The 17,589-nt window shown below is 39.1% G+C and overlaps 1 protein-coding gene across 4 annotated transcripts in view; it reads left to right on the plus strand.

The window, feature by feature from the left end:
* The window catches only part of FGGY (FGGY carbohydrate kinase domain containing), a 532,436-nt gene that overhangs the window by 39,634 nt on the left and 475,213 nt on the right, over positions 1-17,589 (plus strand). The window lies entirely within an intron of this gene.

The following is a 17,589-nucleotide window of genomic DNA, read 5'->3' on the forward strand; positions in this document are numbered from 1 at the left end:
ATTTGGTATTCTTTAGCCAGAGCATTTCTTGGTGATTTGAAAACAAATTTCCAGGGAATTCAACCTTCTTTTTTATGAAGTGCACAGCAAGGGAATGTCAGTTTAATGGATCCGATTAGAGATGGATGAGTGAAAAATTTCAAGTCCCTGAGAAACCCAATAGACTTGGAAATCCCTAGGCGGTCTAGAGAGCTGAGAATCTACCTGATGAGCAGTGCCTGGTGTGATTCATGCCCTGGCTATAAAGTGTTAGCTAGGTGGAGATTTCAATTACTCCAGCAGCCTAAGGGGAAAAGAAGACAATCCCATAGCTTGGTTCACTGGGAGAAATATTGGAGTCCAAAAGCCTTGAATTCTAATCTCAACCTTGCCCATTATTATTGTATTCAATTTATTATATCTCTCTGACCCTCAGTTTCCTTTTCTGAGAAATTTTTATGTTGTGGGGTAGGGAGAGGGTTGAGACAATTGGACACGATAGTGATAAATTTGGAGCGAGGAAGGACGTTCGTTCAAATCCTGTCTCTGACACTTTCTAGTTGTATGACCACAGGCAAGTCACTTGCCCTCTCCGAAACTTATCTATAAAATGTTAATACTAATACCATTATTGCCTGTGTGAGGCTCAAATGAGCTAACTTACTTGTAAAGTCTATAAAGCATTTTGCAGCTTCTAAGATATTATTATATAAATGTAAATTGTAAGAAGATTATATGTAAAGTCTCTTTTAGCTAAAAAAAGATTCTGTATTTAGCCTCAGGTTGGTTGGGATGAGAAATGTGACTTTGTTAAACTCTAGGATCCAGAGTTGTTTCAATATTTAGTCAGCTGACCATATGGTACATTGTAATTGGCCCAATGCCCTTCCAAGTCAAGACTAGTTTCCCTGGCTGGTGTCTAGATTCACTGAGGTTCCCCTTCAGCTAAGACCCTGCAGTCTCAGAGGTGCCTATCAATGCACAGCAAAGTTACCAGGGCAGATCATCTCCCCTCCCCTCATTTCTCCTCCCCCTTTTTCCTTTTCCCCCCTTTTTGCAGTTCACAGAAGTATAAGACATAGTCTCTGCCCTTAAGGTTCTTTCAATTTAACTGGGGTGACAAATGAACTTGCATAAGACAACTACAGAACAGCTAAGTGCCCAAGTATATGGACTACTGATTCTCTGATTCAAAGACTATAGTCTACCAATTAAGTGCTACGGTTGAAGTCAGATAGAACTGGGTTCAAATCCTGCCTCAGACACTTAGAAGCTCTGGGATCCTGGGCAAGCCCCTTAACCTCAATATGTCTCAGACAACTCCCTAGGACTTTACTACTACAGTTAAAATGGATGGCTTGCTATCAGCCTAGGTGGATGAAGTTCCCCACTCTGACAAAATATTTGTACTGTCTGCCTCGTGAGATGGAAGGTGAGTACTTTGTAAATTGGCAAGGCACTGTATAAATATGTTATAATTATCTCAAGCCCTCCCTGTTACATCCTTATGTCAACATTTTCACAGGATCTCCTGTAATTGGATAAGATGCTAAACATGTCCTCATTGTATATGATCCTCAAAGGAGATTTGTAGCTTCCCTGAAATTAATATGTGAAGTTAAGAAGATCCAGATTTCCTCTGAAGCTTATAAATAATCATCTTCTGCCTGGTGACTTCCTATTCAACCCAAATGGCCTCTTTAGACAACATTCTTTGCTTCCCCCAGGACCTGAACAGCATTTTAACTGTATTCTTCTGTATAGGCCACATTTTTTTTTTTTATAGATCGTGGTTATTGGTGTATCTGTCTGATCCCTGTTCTAGCCCATAAGTAGGGGCTGCTAAGTGCTGTAATAGATAGACTAGTGAACCTGCAGTCAGGAAGACTTGAGTCTGAATCCTGCCACTTACTGGCTCTGTCACCCTGACATGTCTCTCAACCTTGGATTCCTTATCTATAAAATAGTACCTAACTCCCAACTTTGTGAGGAATGAGATAATCTATGTAAATGTTGTTGTTTAATCGTTTTTAAGTCATGTCTGGCTCTTTGTGAACCCTTTTGGGGGTTTCCTTGGCAAAGATACTTGAGTGGTTTGCCATTTCCTTCTCCATTCTGTCCCCATTTTACAGATGAGAACTGAGGCAACCAGAGTCATAGAGCTAGTAACTGTCTGAGGCCAGATTTGAACTCGGGTCCTTCAGACTCCAGGGCTGGCATTCTATCCACTGCACCACCTAGCTGCCCTCATCTACAAAGTGGACAATTTTGCAATCTGTGGTCTCTAGTATATTTAACATAATGGGGATTAATTTTGTTGAGTGGTTCCTTTTTTTAATTTTAGCAAACCCAAAGTAGCATCCAGTATAAAATTTTGAGATTTATTATTATTTTTGTCTATTCACAATAGCAGATCAGTGTAATATTAGAAAAGCCATTGTATTTGGGATCAACAGATCTGGACTCAAATCCTAATTCTGTCATTTGATGCCTTTTTGACTTTGGACAAGTTACTTCCCTTCTCCAAGCCTCAGTTTTGTCATTCACAAAATGGGGGAATCAGACTAGGTGATTTCCAAGGTCCCTTCCACCTCTGCATCTATCATTCTTCAAGTCAATATTTAAGGTGCTTCTGACATTCCGTTTAAGCTATTTTTTCTTCAGTGGCTTCCACTTCATTTTGATGGAGAGTTCATTAAGTACCTACACTGTGGCAAATATTGAAAATAATATCATCAATACTTCAAGTATCTATGAATTCATCACCATGGAAAATTCTTCCATTGATGGAGATTGAAGACATTTGTAAGTTAGTGGGGGAGTCTTACAGGTTGCCCAAGACTCAGGATCACAAAGCTAGACAGAGTCTTAACTAGGGAATCATGGGATCACGGATTTAGAGCTGGAAGGGATCTCAGAGGTCATTTGGTCCAGTTCATCCATTTTACAGACAAGGAAACTGAGGTACTAAGAAATTAAATAATTTGTCCAAAGTCACACAGGTCTTAAGTTTGTGGCACTAACATTTGAACCTAGTTCTTCTGATTCTAAAACCAGTATCCTTTCCACTTGGCCAAATAAATATTCAAGGTCCACTTTGGCCCAATTCTCCCTCATTGCAAATAAGCCTGCTGTCCACTCTTTTGCAGGTAATGATGGTAAAGGCAAGATTGAACCTGTCTTTATTCTCCAAGAGCTTCCATTCTACTGGGGCATATGACATGTACATAGGAACAACTATTTCCCTGCAGGAAAAGTCAGATTTGATGTCTGCCAAGATCTCTCCCAACTTTAACCTTATATTCTCTCATCTTGAAAACAACTCTGCCAGGAAACAACAGTCTTTCTTACCAAGAACTCATGTTTCTACACCATTTTTCAGAACTCCCATTTCTATAATTGTTACAGATTGCTGTAACAACAACCCATGAGATAAATAGTGAACATAGTGATAACCCAATCTTATAGGAGAAGCAACAGGCCTAGCAGGAGAGAAGAGACCTTCTCAAAGCCACACAAATAAAGTCAAGTTATCAAGTATTTATTAAGCGCCTACTATGTGCCAGGCACTGGGCTAAACTCTGGCGATACAAAGAAAGGCAAAAACAGTTCCTACCCTCAAGGGGTTCATAATTTAATAGGGGAGATAGCACATAAGCAACTAGGTACAAAGAAACTATATGGACATATATATATATATATAATATACATATTACATATATATGTATATATGTGACATATACAAACAAGTTATATAACTATATTATATATGTGTGTATACATGCATACATACATATATACATTCATGTATATGTATACAGGATAAGTTGGAAATAATCAGCAGAGGAAAGTCACTGGAATTAAGGGCATTTGGGAAAGGTTTCCCCTAGAAGGGGAGATTTGAACTGGGACCTGAAGGAACACAGCTAGCGTTAGAGATGGGATTTGAGTCTAGTGTTTTTTCCATTATGTTGACCTGCCTTTATAGTACACTTCACTTCCTCTACAAATGGAAGAGCTTGAGACAAAGGAATAACACACTTTTGACATTTTTTCATGGCATATATTCAGGACCAGAGCACACATTCACATGTCTTGAGTGCAGTGGGCTAGTCAACACACTCTGCTCTCAATGTGGTTCATTGCCCTCTTGTTTCTAGAAGTCAGATATCAAAGGTCACTGGCCCAGATGTCCAGTTTAGTCTGCCAAGAAGACATGTAGACTTTCTAAGACCAATTTAGCCCTTCTCTAGAGAGAGACCCTCTGGCCCTCGGGTCTTGCCTCGCAGTGTAGAATTTTAAGTGTGTCCCTTATACTTAAGGTCTATGTGTCTCAGGATGATGGATGTTTCCTTAATCAGAACTGTCAGATAAAAGGAAAAATGCCATGTGAATTTTTCATAACCCCCACGAGTCTAGCTTTTCCATTTGGTCTCAATGATTCTTGCTCTCTTCCTAATGAAGGCCAAATGTAAATTAAGTTCTGTCAGTTTTGAGCAGCTGGAGTCTTCTCTCCTCCTAAACATGAAACATGGGAGAGTAACAAGGCGCAGACTGAGGAAGGTCGTTAGAGCTAACTGGCTCAAGCAGACCCTGACAGTTTAATGTTAATGGAACATAATTAACATGGCTTGCAGGAATGGCAAGGAGAGACTCATATCCATCTTTTAATTCATTTCCTCTATTTTTTTTCCTATTGTCAGTACAGCTAGGATCTTGTCATTTCATTGTTTGAGATTTGTTCATTGTTCTTTAAAAAGATTCTAGGAGAAATTGGTTAAAACTTCACAAACTCTGCTTGACTGATGAAGAAAATGTTTAACCAGTTCCTGGCATGACAGAAAAAGCAGCTGGCCCTGAAATCAGTGGACCTGTGCTCAAGCCCCACCTCTGATACTCACTACCTCTGTCATCTTGGGCAAATGTCATTTCCCTGGGCCTCATTTTCCTCATTTGTCAAATTAAGGCTTTGAATTAGATGGCCTCTGAGCCCCCTTCCAGCTTAACTCTATGAACCTTGTCTCATATTGGCCAATGACCCTGTATTCTGTCCCCATGTTGGGAAAAGTAGGCAAGTTTGACTTCGGAAATTCTCGTGATCTTTTGGATCCTTGTCTGTGCTGTGCCTGTATTCAGAATAACCACAATTCCTGGATTGGGATGCAGAAGAAGTTGTTAATTTGAAGCAAGCTTTACCCGTTGGGCTCAATGACCATATCCTACTCACATAGGTCTACCTTACTAAGGATATTTGAAAAAAAAAAAAAAAACACTTGTTCCTGGTTTATTAAAAAAAAGAGGCTACTGTACCCCGTTCCCCTTCCCACCTTCTCCTTTCCAGCCAAAATGGCCTCCTTCCCTTTTTCCTTATATGACATTCCACTTCCTATCTCCCTGTTTTTCCATAGGCTCTCCCCCATGCCAGATATGCCCTCCTGCTTCTCTTCCTCTTAGGAGCTTTCAAGGTTCAGCTCAAACTCCACCTCCCCTCAATTGGTAGTATCCTCCTCCACACCTTGCTGTTGTACTTACTTTGCATATATTCCATATTTGTTTTGTTTTGTTTTGATTTTTTAGTTTAGTTAGGCAGTGGGGTTAAGTGACTTGCCCAGGGTCACACACAGCTAGTAAGTGTTATGTGTCTGAGGCCGGATCTAAACTCAGGTCCTCCTGAATCCAGGGCCAGTGCTCTATTCACTGTACTACCTAGGTGCCTCCATATATTCCATATTTACTTATTTTGTGCACATGTTGAATTCCACACCCTCCTCCTGTACTCCAAGTAGAATTGAAGTCCTTGGGACAGAGACAGCTTAATTTTTGCCCTTGTGGTACCAGAATTAGCATATTATGATATAATATCATAAATGGTATACCATATACTATCTATACTATACATACATTATATATATATTTTAACAATGTATTATATATAGGTATAGCATATATATCATATAATATTATATATATATATATTTATATACCCACATCTATGTATATATGTGAATATGACCTTTCATTCTGGGAGTGTAGGGTGGCAGTCAGGCAATGATATTAAGCAGGGTTCGACTTCCCAGGTCACTTTTGCCTCGGGATTCCTGTTGGAACCTCAGATAATATATTTCTCTTTATTGTTTTCTGCAAGCATCCAGATAAGTCTGAATTCCCTAGGAAAGAAGATAATTGAGGTAAAGGAGACTCTGAGGAGAAAGTAGGGATTTGGTGCTTAAAGTCCCAGTTTCCGGTGATTAGATATAAAGACTTAATGTTCCTATAACTCTTTCCCACCAAAACTGAATGTGCTTCATTTTATTATCACCTTATTGGATTCACCAGTCAGCAAGCCTTTATAAAGCTCCTACGATGTGCCAAGCACTGGGCTTGGCACTAAGGATATGCATATATAGTTTATATATGGCAGAAACTGCCCAAGCTTGGGCATAGCTTTAGAAACCCTAGTGTTAAGGCAGCACAGTGAGGCAGTAGAGGATGGGTATTGTGGAATATTAAATTACTAACGTGGTAAAAGGACATTAAGGTTGTTTGGCTGTCAGTGAGAGTAATACCCATTGTGTATATTGACATAATGCCCTCAGATGGCCTCTCCTAACCAGATAACCTGGAAAGGAGTTTTGGACTTTCTCTCTCTGTCTCTCTCTCTCTCTCTGTCTCTCTCTCTTCTCACTTACGATAAGTGAGCTGTACCTCTGTAAACTGGGAGCTTAGACTATGCCCAAACAAAAAGGGATTTTGGTTCCAGGAACAAGTAACAAGAATTCTATGAACAAAGGGCTGAAGACTTTGACTGGGTTGGGTCAGAGCTAGCTACAAGTCCTTGGCTGTGTGTGTTGTTCCAATTTTCCCAATTAGAAACAAAAACTGTGGCAATTTCAGTGAAAATAGCAATTGATGACAAAGTGTGTATGATTTGCAAAGGATCAAGAGGTAGGCTGGCATCCAGGAAAGAACTCTGGACTTGGGAGTCAAGTGGCCTCGGTACAGAGGCTGATTCTGCCAATAAATACCCATACGACCTTGGGCAGGTACCTCAACTTAGTCACCTATGAGGAAATGTCTCTTTTTTTGTACCTCCAGTGCTTAGGGCAGTGCCTGGCACATAGTAGATTAATAAATGTTTTTTGATTGATTGATTGATTGGTTGGTTATGGAAAGAGGGATTGGTTTTGATGGCCTTGGAGGTCCCTTCCAACCCTCTATTAATCCTATGAACAACCCTTTAAAGCATGCAATGCAAATATTGTTATTCCCATTTCAAGGATGAGAAAACTGAGATCCAAAGAGATTAGTTGACTTCCCCATAGACCTAAAGTGAATACATTTCACAGCTGGCATTTGATTCAAATTAATTTAATTCAAGAATCACTTTTAAATCTTTTCTGTATAAAACCCTCTGCTATATGCTAGGGACATCAAGTTAAAAATGAAAAAAAAGTCTCAAACCTAGGTCTCTTTTGACCCCAAATTTACTGAAATTTCCCCTCTTTTGTATGATGCTACACTCACAAGATTCTACATTTGAATCCTGATTCTTTCATTTACTACTTGTGTGGTCTTGCCACTCTGGGCCTCAGTTTCCTTATCTGTAAAATGAAGGAATCTGCCTATTTCAGGGGTTCTTGACCTTTCTGTGTTATCATGGAGCCCTTTGATAGTCTGGTGAAGCCTCCAAACCCCTTCTCAGAACCATGTTTTAAATTCATAAAGTACAGAGGATTACAAAGGAAATCAATTATATTGAAATATATCAATCAATAAGCATTTTTAAGTACCTTTTACGTGCCAGGCACTGGGGTTATAAAAAGAGGTAAAAGACAGTCCCTGCCCTCAAGGAGCTTACAATCTGATGGAGGTGATAACATGCAAGCAAATAGATAGGAAGAAAACTATATACAGGATAAAATGGAGATAATTAACAGAAACATGGAATTAAGGGGGGTTTGGGAAGGCTTCCTGTAGAAGGTAGGATTTTCGTTGGAATTTAAGAAAATCCAGGAAGGTCAATAGGTGGAGATGAGGAGGGAAAGTGTTCCGAGTGTGGGGGATAGTCAGAGGAAATACCCAGAACCGAAGGATGGAGGGTCTTGTTCATGGAAGAGTCCAGAAGCAGGTGTCACTGTTTTGAAGAGTATGTGTTGGGTAGGAAGGTGTAAGAAAGTTGGAAAGGTAGGAGGGGCCTGGGTTATGAAGAACTTTACATATCAAATGGGGGCCACCTCCAGTCATCCTGATCTATATCTTGCCATTGGACCCAGATGACTCCAGAGGAGAAAGTGAGGCTGGTGACTTTGTGCAGCTCTCCCTCACTTAAATCTAATTCACTTGCAAGTCATGGCATCACCTTCCTGATGTCACGGTCTTCTTCAAGAATGAAGGGCAAACAACACCAAATGGCAAATAGAATATCTTGTATTTGCTCCTGGAGGTGAGCAGAAACCACTGGAGTCTAGTGAGCAGAAACCACTGGAGTCTAGTGAGCAGGAGGTGACGTGGTCAGACTCACTTCAGGGAGATCAGTTTAACAGGTAAATGGAGGATAGGCTGGAGTGGGGAGAGACTTGAGGCAGACAGACCCAGCAGCAGCTACTGCAATAATCCAGATGGGAGGTGATGAGGGCCTGTACCAGTGGGGTGGCTGTGTCAGAGGAGAGAAGGGGGCATATCTGAGACACGCTGAAGAGGTGAAGGTGACAGGCCTTGGCCAGATTGGATTTATGGGGTGAGAAAGAGTTATCAAAACATTTTTTTTAAATTCATGAAGCCCAAGTTAGGAATTCCTGGACTAGATGACTTCTGATCTCCCTTCCAGGTCTAAATCTATGATCTTATTTCCCATTAATGCTAGCTAACCATCCCAATCTCCTTCATTAGTTTTTTTTTTCTAATCCTTTACCATAGAGATGTACCGTAAAGGCCATCAAATGCTTCTCTCTGTTCTGGCATCTGTCTTTTGTGGGTGTTCAATTTAGCATCCTCTCACTCACCTTCCTTATGTAACACTTCACTCCACCCACCCACCCACCCAATTTCCTTTCACTGTGTTCTATTCCTGTTATTTGCTGAAAATATGTTCCTGCTAAATACAGAATCAAGCAAAGGTGGGATGGACCATTTTAATGTTTCCATATGTACATGGTGGGTGTGAGCAGACTGTGACATGAGGGGAATGATGAAGAAGAATGGGAGTAAAAGATGTCATCTGGAAAATGTATGATGGGAAGAGATGATGGGCTGGTTACATGATGAGGGTAAGAAATGACATGTATGCAGCCAGAGTGGTCTACTAGGATTCTTGCAATGTAAGGTGAACAAGTCCATGTTAGACGGACTCCCAATAGTGAACTTGTGGGAGGAAGGAGACAAAAGTCTGATAGAATGAGGAGGCACAGATGGGGTGCATCTGTACTATAAGATGTACTATAGGCAGAATTCTAATTCACTAAGTTCATAGAGCCATTTGAGCATGATGAATTCTGTCTCCAATCTTGTATCCATTTCAGTACCAGCGGCTCTATATTCATATTACTCCGGTCAAGGCTATTTAGATGACTCTAAAATCATGGAGTATCAGAAATATGAGGGGCCTCAGAGGACTTGATCAACCTGGACTTAAATTGAAACCTATGCTTCCCAGGTTTTCCACATCTGAACATCTCCAGGGAAGGGGAAACCACTTCCTGAGAAGCCCATTTGACTTTTAATAGCACTAATTGATGGGTTGCAACCTTTCATCAAGATATAATTTGCCTCTTTGTGAGTTCTACCCATTCCCCATGGCCTCATAGCTAGCTGATATTAGGAGAGAATACATTGAGAGAAAAGATGTTAGGAGAGAAAGGAACATCCATTATTCCTAATTCTGCTGTCTGGGGCAAAGCAAAAGAGCTCCAATCCCTTTTCATCTGTTTCACGGAGCTGTGCTTGTAAATAGCAGTATGATGTAGTGGTTAGAAGGTTGGCTTTGGAGTCAAAGAAAATCTGGGTTCTGGTCCTGCCTTTGGACCCTGGCTGTCAGAGCTGTGGGACCATGGACAAGTCTCTCAACTTTTCAGTACCCTGGACAGCTCTCTACTAATGTGTGCTCCGATGGGAAGATCTATTGATTTGGGGTGAAATCCTACCTCTGCCATGTACTGCCCATGTGACCTTGGGCAAGGTGCTTAATTTCTTTAGAGCTCAGTTTTTTATTTGTAAAATTGGAGGTTACCACTACATGGTCCCTAAGTTACCTTCTGACTCCAAATCTCTAATACTCTAGGTTACAGAGCAGTTGCCAGTCTACATTAATAGAAGACATTCCCGTACTGGGATTCCCTCACAGCAATGAAATTACAGATCTGGACCCTCCATTAGAATGCAAGATCCTTGAGGGCAGGGATTGTTGTTGCATTTCTTTACATCCCAAATGATTGGCACAGAGCCTGGCACAGAGTGGGTATTTAATAAATGCTTATTAACTGATTCCCCCCAATCATTCTTATTTATGAGGCCACTAAAATAACCATTAGGTTTTCAGTAGTGGGAAATCATGACTTGGATTCTGAAGACCCAGTGTTCCCACTTAATAGGTCTGTGTGACTTAGGGAAGCTCATGTTAACTCTTTGAGACCCAGTTTAGAATCTTTAGAATGAGGGTGATATCTTTACTACCTTACCCACCATGTCTTCCTGCCTACAGTCCTTGCAGTCTCTACATTATATTATAATGCTTCTCAACTTCACAGCCTCACTTGGGAAATAAGACTGACACCCTGAGATACTATGAAGATCGTCCAAGATAGATGGAATGATATTGAGTAGAGTGATACTGGCTTTTAAACACAGTAGAAGTCCTGAGAGATCCATTAGATTGTGTATTTAAGGAAGTCCTTAACAGAGGAAGGGAGAATTTAGTTGGATATAGAGATGAGTAAATATAAAATAAATTCAGAGAGGCAACATGGCTTAGTGGTTAGAATGAGAGTGTGGAAGACCAGGTTCATGCCTTGCTTCCGCTGTGTGACCCTGGTCACCATGTCTCACGGCTCTGGGTAACTTTCTGACTGAAGATACAGGGTAGGTAGCAATATGTACTGCTAGAGGGAGTTTCCTCTCAAAGAGTTCCATCCACCAATAAAACCAGAGGAGAAATGCCAATCACTCAGTCAATGGGAATTTATTATGCACCTAGCATATGTCTGGCACTATGCTAAGTATTAGGGATATGAAGACAAAAACAAAGAGGGAGGGACAGGCCCTAAACTCATGAAGCTTACGTCTTAAAGATAGAGACAAGATGTATAACATATTCCCTCCTTGGGGAAACTCCTGCCCTGGTCCCTCTTGCCCTTCTGTGTTTATTGTGGTTTGCTTCTCTGGGATCAGTTTCAGGAAAAGCCAAGCTGCCATGCTTAGAATCAATCATAAACACATAGATCTAGAAGTGAAAGGGACTTCAGAGGCCATTGTATACAGGGGTCCTAAACCTGGGATCCCTAACCTTGGTTTTTATTTTTTTTTCCTCCTCATTAAGTAGTGTTTTTAGTTTTCAACATTCATTTTTACAAGATTTTGAATTCCAAATTTTTCTCCCTCCCTCTCTACCCCCTCCCTATGACAGCAAGCAATCTGATATAGATCATACATGTGCAATCATGTTATACTTCCATATTAGTCATATTGTGAAAGAAGAATCAGAACAGAAAGGTAAAAACACAATAAAGAAAAACAAACAAATAAAAACAACAAAAAAAGTGAAAATAGTATGCTTTGATCTGCATTCAGACTCCATAGTTCTTTCTCTGATGTGGTTAGAATTTTCCATCATGAGTCCTTTGGAATTATCTCGGATTATTGCATTGCTGAAAAGAGCTAAGTCAACCACAGTTGATCATCACACAATGTTGCTGTTACCGTGTACAATGTTCTCCTGGTTCTGCTCACTTCACTCAGCATCAGTTCATATAAGTCTTTCCAGGATTTTTTGAAATTCACCTGCTTGTCATTTCTTATAGCACAATAGTATTTCATTACATTCATATACCTCAACTTGTTCAGCTATTCCCCTCAATTTGCAATTCTTGGCCACCACAAAAAGAGCTGTTATAAATATTTTTGTACATGTCTGAACTTTTTTTTAATAGTATGCCTATTTCAGTGTAAATGCTTTCCTTGGTAATCCTATATAATTTACTTTATGCATTAAAAACATTGTTTTGAAATAGGGTCTGAAGGCTTCACCAGCCTGTTAAAGAAATCTGTGACACAAAAAGAGCTGTCTGATCTAATCCAACCTTTTCATTATACACACGAGGAACCTGAGGCTTACTGAGGTAAAGTGACTTGCCCAAGGTCACACAGGGAATATCATAGGTAGGCTTTGGACCCAGCTTCTCCTACTCCATAGCCTGGGATCTTTCTACTCTACAATACTACCTCACTTTACTCCTTATTTTCTGGACATCTTTTTCACAACTTTGCCAATACTTGCTGTCTTTATCTTTTCCTCACCTGTCCACCCTGCCTTCAGTTATGGAATCATGAGCCAGGATAAAAATCAATTCTGCCATTGTTCCTGGATGGGATGTGTCAATCTGCTTCCCTGTGACCCTATTCACCATTCCTATAACTTTTCAGACCAAAGTTTCCCTCTCTGGCCACCACTCTCCTATGTGTGTTTTCTTCCCCATTAGAAAGTAAACTCCTTGTTGGTGGCGACCAACTTTAATTTTTGTGTTTGTAGCCCTGGTGCTTGGCACCAAGAAAAGTGTTTAATAAAAGCTTTTTCATTCATTAATATAAGTATACATAAAATACATACAAAATTAACAGGTGGTAATGAGAGGGGGCAGCCAGGGAATTGAATGGAGGGGAGTTGGAGAATCAGGAAAAACCTCACATGGTATATAGTATTTGAGCTTCCTGACTCCAACTCCCACAATCTATCCATTTTACCACCAAGCTGCCTCAACTAGAACATAAGTAAGATTTTAGATTAAAACATGGGGGGAGGTGGAGATTCTTATTTAATTTTGCATCATTTATCATTTTTCTGTCCAGTTTTAAATGTGTTTAAAGAATATAGAGAGGACAGGCAGGCTACTGTAGGATATATAATATATATGTATATATTATATAATATAGGATATTGTTACTATAGGATATTATATTGATACTATAGCACATAGAAGGATTCCATATCAATATAATGGGATATAGGGACTATAAGATACTCTATTAATTCTCTAGGACATGGACATAGAACTTAAGGCTGGAATGGTTCTTAGAGGTTTTCTCATTTTTCCACCACCCATTTCTCCTTCATGGGCCTTTTAAATGAACTTTCAGAAATGAGGAAAATGAGACCCAGAGTTCTAATGACTTGTCCATGGTCACATAGCTCAATCTCTTCCCTTCGCCTCCACCTGGCTTTACAGATAAAGAGTCTGAGGGAGACTAACTTAAGAAGAAGTGACTTCTTAAGGATGACATCACTATTGAATTGGCAGGGCCAGCTCTACTTTGGGGGAGCATACCCATACCAATGAACTGCTAGCTTCTGGGTTAATTTTCTTTTTTTATAAATTTTTATTTATTTTTAATTTATGCAATATAACAAACATTTCCATAACATAGCATAATTAAAATGACTCACATGAAATTACAATATATAATAAATTTATCATGTAAATTTCTTTTCTTCTTCCCTCCCCTCCCTGTCCTAGAGATAGATACCATTAGACACAAATATATATATATATATATGTAAAATCATTCTGTACATATTTCTATTTATCACTTCTTTCTCTGATTTCAATAGTGTCTTCCCTCATATGTATGTCCTTTGAAGTTAATTTGGGTATTTATAATAGTTAAAATGACTTATTGGTTCAGTTATTTTTAAACAATGCTGCTGTTACTGTATACAATATTCTGCTCATTTCACTCTTCATTATTTTGTGCAAGTCTATCCATGTTTTTCCAAGATCATCAAACTCATCATTTCTTATAGCACAGTAGTACTCCATCACACTCATATCACAATTTGTTTAGCCATTCCCTGAGAAACATCCCTGCAATTTCCAGTTCTTTGTCACCACAAAGAAAGCTACTGTAAACATTTTAGAATATATCAGTTCTTTTCCTTTTTCTCTAATCATCTTTGGAAATAGACCAAGAAGTGGTATTGCTGGTCAAAGGATATAAGTAGTTTAATAATTTTTTGGGCATAATTCCAGATTGCTCTCCAAAATGGTTGGATTAGTTGAATCATTCAATCAACAATGAATTAGTGTTCCATTTTTTTCCACATCCCCTCCAAGATTTGTTGCTTTCCCCTTCAATTGTTTTAACCAGTCTGATAGGTATAAAATAATATCTCAAGGTTGTTTTAATTTGCATTTCTCTAATCATTAGTGATTTAGAGAATTTTTTTCATGTGACTATAAATTGTTTTGTTTTCTTCTGTTCATATCCTTTGACCATTTACCAATTGGGGAATGACTCTGGGTTGATTTTCAAAGGCAGGAGGATCTTCCACCTTTGGGAGAAGGAGCTAAGGAATAAACTATCCTCTTCCTCTGCCCCAGAACAATTGAGGACTTTAAAGGAGCTGCTTAGACCTGCATTGTGTTTTGCAAAGGGATATACACCTTCATAAAGATCCAGGACCTTAGCTGTGCCATTTCTTGGTGACCTTTTGCATTCTAAATATTATTTTCCCTTTTTATCATAAATCTCATTTTCCCTCTCACACAAAAAAGAAAACATGTGTAATCTCATCTCTTGAATCAAGCCAGGTCATCTCTTGCAAAGTTTGTGCAGGGACTTGTCAGGTTAGGACAAGATTCTCTTCAACCTTTGAAGAGGGCATAGGGTCACATTAGCTACTCTTAGAGCATCTGCTATGGATTTTGTCTCTGAGACAGGGTGGGGATATCTCTCCTATGGAGGTTCCATGTAAATCAGGCTCATAACTCAATATGTCCCATGTTCACTCAGTGGAGTATCGAGCATCTGATTATTTTTAACCTAGGGTATCCATCTATTTCTCAGTTTTTAAATTTCTATTTTCGCCTCTATTTCTTACATCTATACCCTCCACTTTCACGCCTACCAGACCACTGATATTGCTGAAAATTCCTGAAAAAATAACAGTTTTCAGAGAATTAAAAAACAAACTCTTCAGAATAGAAATAAGCTTTTTTGGTTAGCTAGCTTTTCTCACAATCAGTCAAGAACACTTCTTTGCCCATTAGTAGTACAAGCACATATCACCAAAAAGTATTCATTTAGTCCCTTCTGGAAGGCCTCCAGTGATGTGGAAGTCACTTCTCACTGAAGCAGCCCGTTCTAGTTGTGAACCTCTTTAATGAATTTTTATTGATCTCTTTTCACCTCTTGTTTGGACTGTTGCAACATCTTTTTGATGAGTCCGCCTGCCTCAACTCTCCCTGTTCCAATCCAGCTTCAATTCAGTCACTAATATGATTAAAAAAAAACACAGGTCCTACTATGCCACTCCCTTGTTCATGTTGTCTCCCTCATTAGATTGGAAGCTTCTAGAGGTCAGAGATTGTCTTTTGCTTTTTTTTTTTTTGGTAAACCTAGTGCTTTGCACAGTTCCTTGCATATAGTAGGCACTTAACAAATGTTTATTGATTGATTGATTGATTGCCAGCTCTGCAAAGGATAGATTAGAGAGGGGAGAGATTAGGGAGAAGGAGGCATTGTTTCAGGCATTTGGTCCCAATGAACCTGAAGGTTGGGTAAAAGGCAGCTTTAATTTCCCCACATCTGTCATTTTTGTCTGTGCAGGTAAATGGTTAAAATTTCTCCAAAGGTTTAGGTGAAAGTCTTCATTGTTTGAGTCATTTCAGGACTAGACTAGGCAAGACAAAGCCCCAGAGAATATACTGTTGCACTGACCCCTGGTAGGCAGGAGGGCTGGACCTGATGACCTAACAGGCCTTTTTCCACCTCTGATTCCGGTGAGGGGATGACTCAGAGACAATGACATCATAGATGAGCTCATTTACCCTGAGAAAAGATGTGACTGCAGAGCAGGGGCAGCCGTCCTCATGTTTCCAACTTTCCCACTTGGTGTTTTCCTCTTCCTGAGCATGTGACAGTTTGGGTTGGTTTATGCTGTTCTTTGCCCCTTCTACCTTGTCATTTATTTAATAGTTTTACTCTTTATTACCTCTCATTTAAGTCATGTCATATTTTTTTCCTCTTCACCTCATTCACTTCTCTCTTTCCTTTCTTCTCTGCTCTTTTTAAATTCTCCTTTCTTTTTCTTTCATTTTTTCTTTCTCCTTTTTCTCTTTTTTCTTCATTTCTCTTTTTTCTCCTTTTCTTTCTTTTTAAATTGCCTTTTTTCTCTTCTCTTATACTCTGGAAGTAAGTTTGAGTGTAGCTGTCTCTGGTGTTTTCATGCATTCTTCTTGACTTCCTTTATTTTTTCCCTTGTGTATAATTCTCAGTGGTGATGATCATGAGAGAGGTATATTTACTGTAAGTACTTTGTTCTTAAGTAATACTTTGAATATACTTTGAGCAAATCAATTACACTCCTTTTTCTGAATTTGCTTAATTCATAATATAATGAAATCACAGGATATGAGATCTAGAAGGCACCCTAAAAGTCTCCTGGTTCAATTGCCTTATATTACATATGAAGAAACTGAGGCCCACAAAGGGGAAGTTCCTCAGGGGAATATAGTTTGGATGTATTGCTCATCTCTTTTAAACCAAGAGAAGTGACATACCAGAACACTGATGCTCCTGGATTTCCAAACCAATAACAAACCACTTTTTAATTTTGATCATTTTAACATCAATGTCTCATGGAGCTCAATCCATTGAAAGAAAGCCAGTGGAAATAGACATAAGCATAGACATAAGATATAAGATATAAGCACATGTCAAAAGGCTTACCTCCTACAGTGGAACCCTATTATCAGTCAGAGTTTCTTCTTGCATGGCTGCAGCTAGAACATGGGTCAAATCTTGCTCCTCAAATGCTATTATATGTACCAAAAAAGACTGGTACACAAGGTCAGTGTGTGATATAAGGCTGTGCCTCAGCAAGGGAATCCAAACAGAATCATAGGAATTAACAGTGGATACAAACTTAGTATTTTAGAACTAGATGGGACTTTGAAGATATAGTCTGATCCTCTCTTTTAAAAAATGAGTAAACTCAAGCCTGGAGAAAGAAATGACTTTTCCAAGGTCATATAGTAAGTAAAAGAGTATCAGACTTGCAGGTCTAATCCAGAGAGCCTGAGGTTGATTTTTCTCTTTTCTTCTTTAATTCTGAAATTAACAAATACCAAATACATATATATGCATATATTTGCATATATATTAGAGCAGAAAAAGAGAATTGTACAGAAAACTGCAGGTATCTATTATGTATATCTTGCTTTTCTTTTTAAATGTATAATAAGATTAATCTGTAGCTTTTGAAGATTTTTTGCTTATCTACCCTTGTTTTTGGTCTTCCTTTTGTTCTTTTCTCTCCTTTTTTTTAAAAAGATGCTTCAATGATCTTTTCTTCCTTCCTTCCTTCCTTCCTTCCTTCCTTCCTTCCTTCCTTCCTTCCTTCCT

This window comes from Vombatus ursinus, unplaced genomic scaffold (assembly GCF_900497805.2).
Source record: "Vombatus ursinus unplaced genomic scaffold, bare-nosed wombat genome assembly UNPS02009824.1, whole genome shotgun sequence".
NCBI lineage: Eukaryota > Metazoa > Chordata > Mammalia > Diprotodontia > Vombatidae > Vombatus > Vombatus ursinus.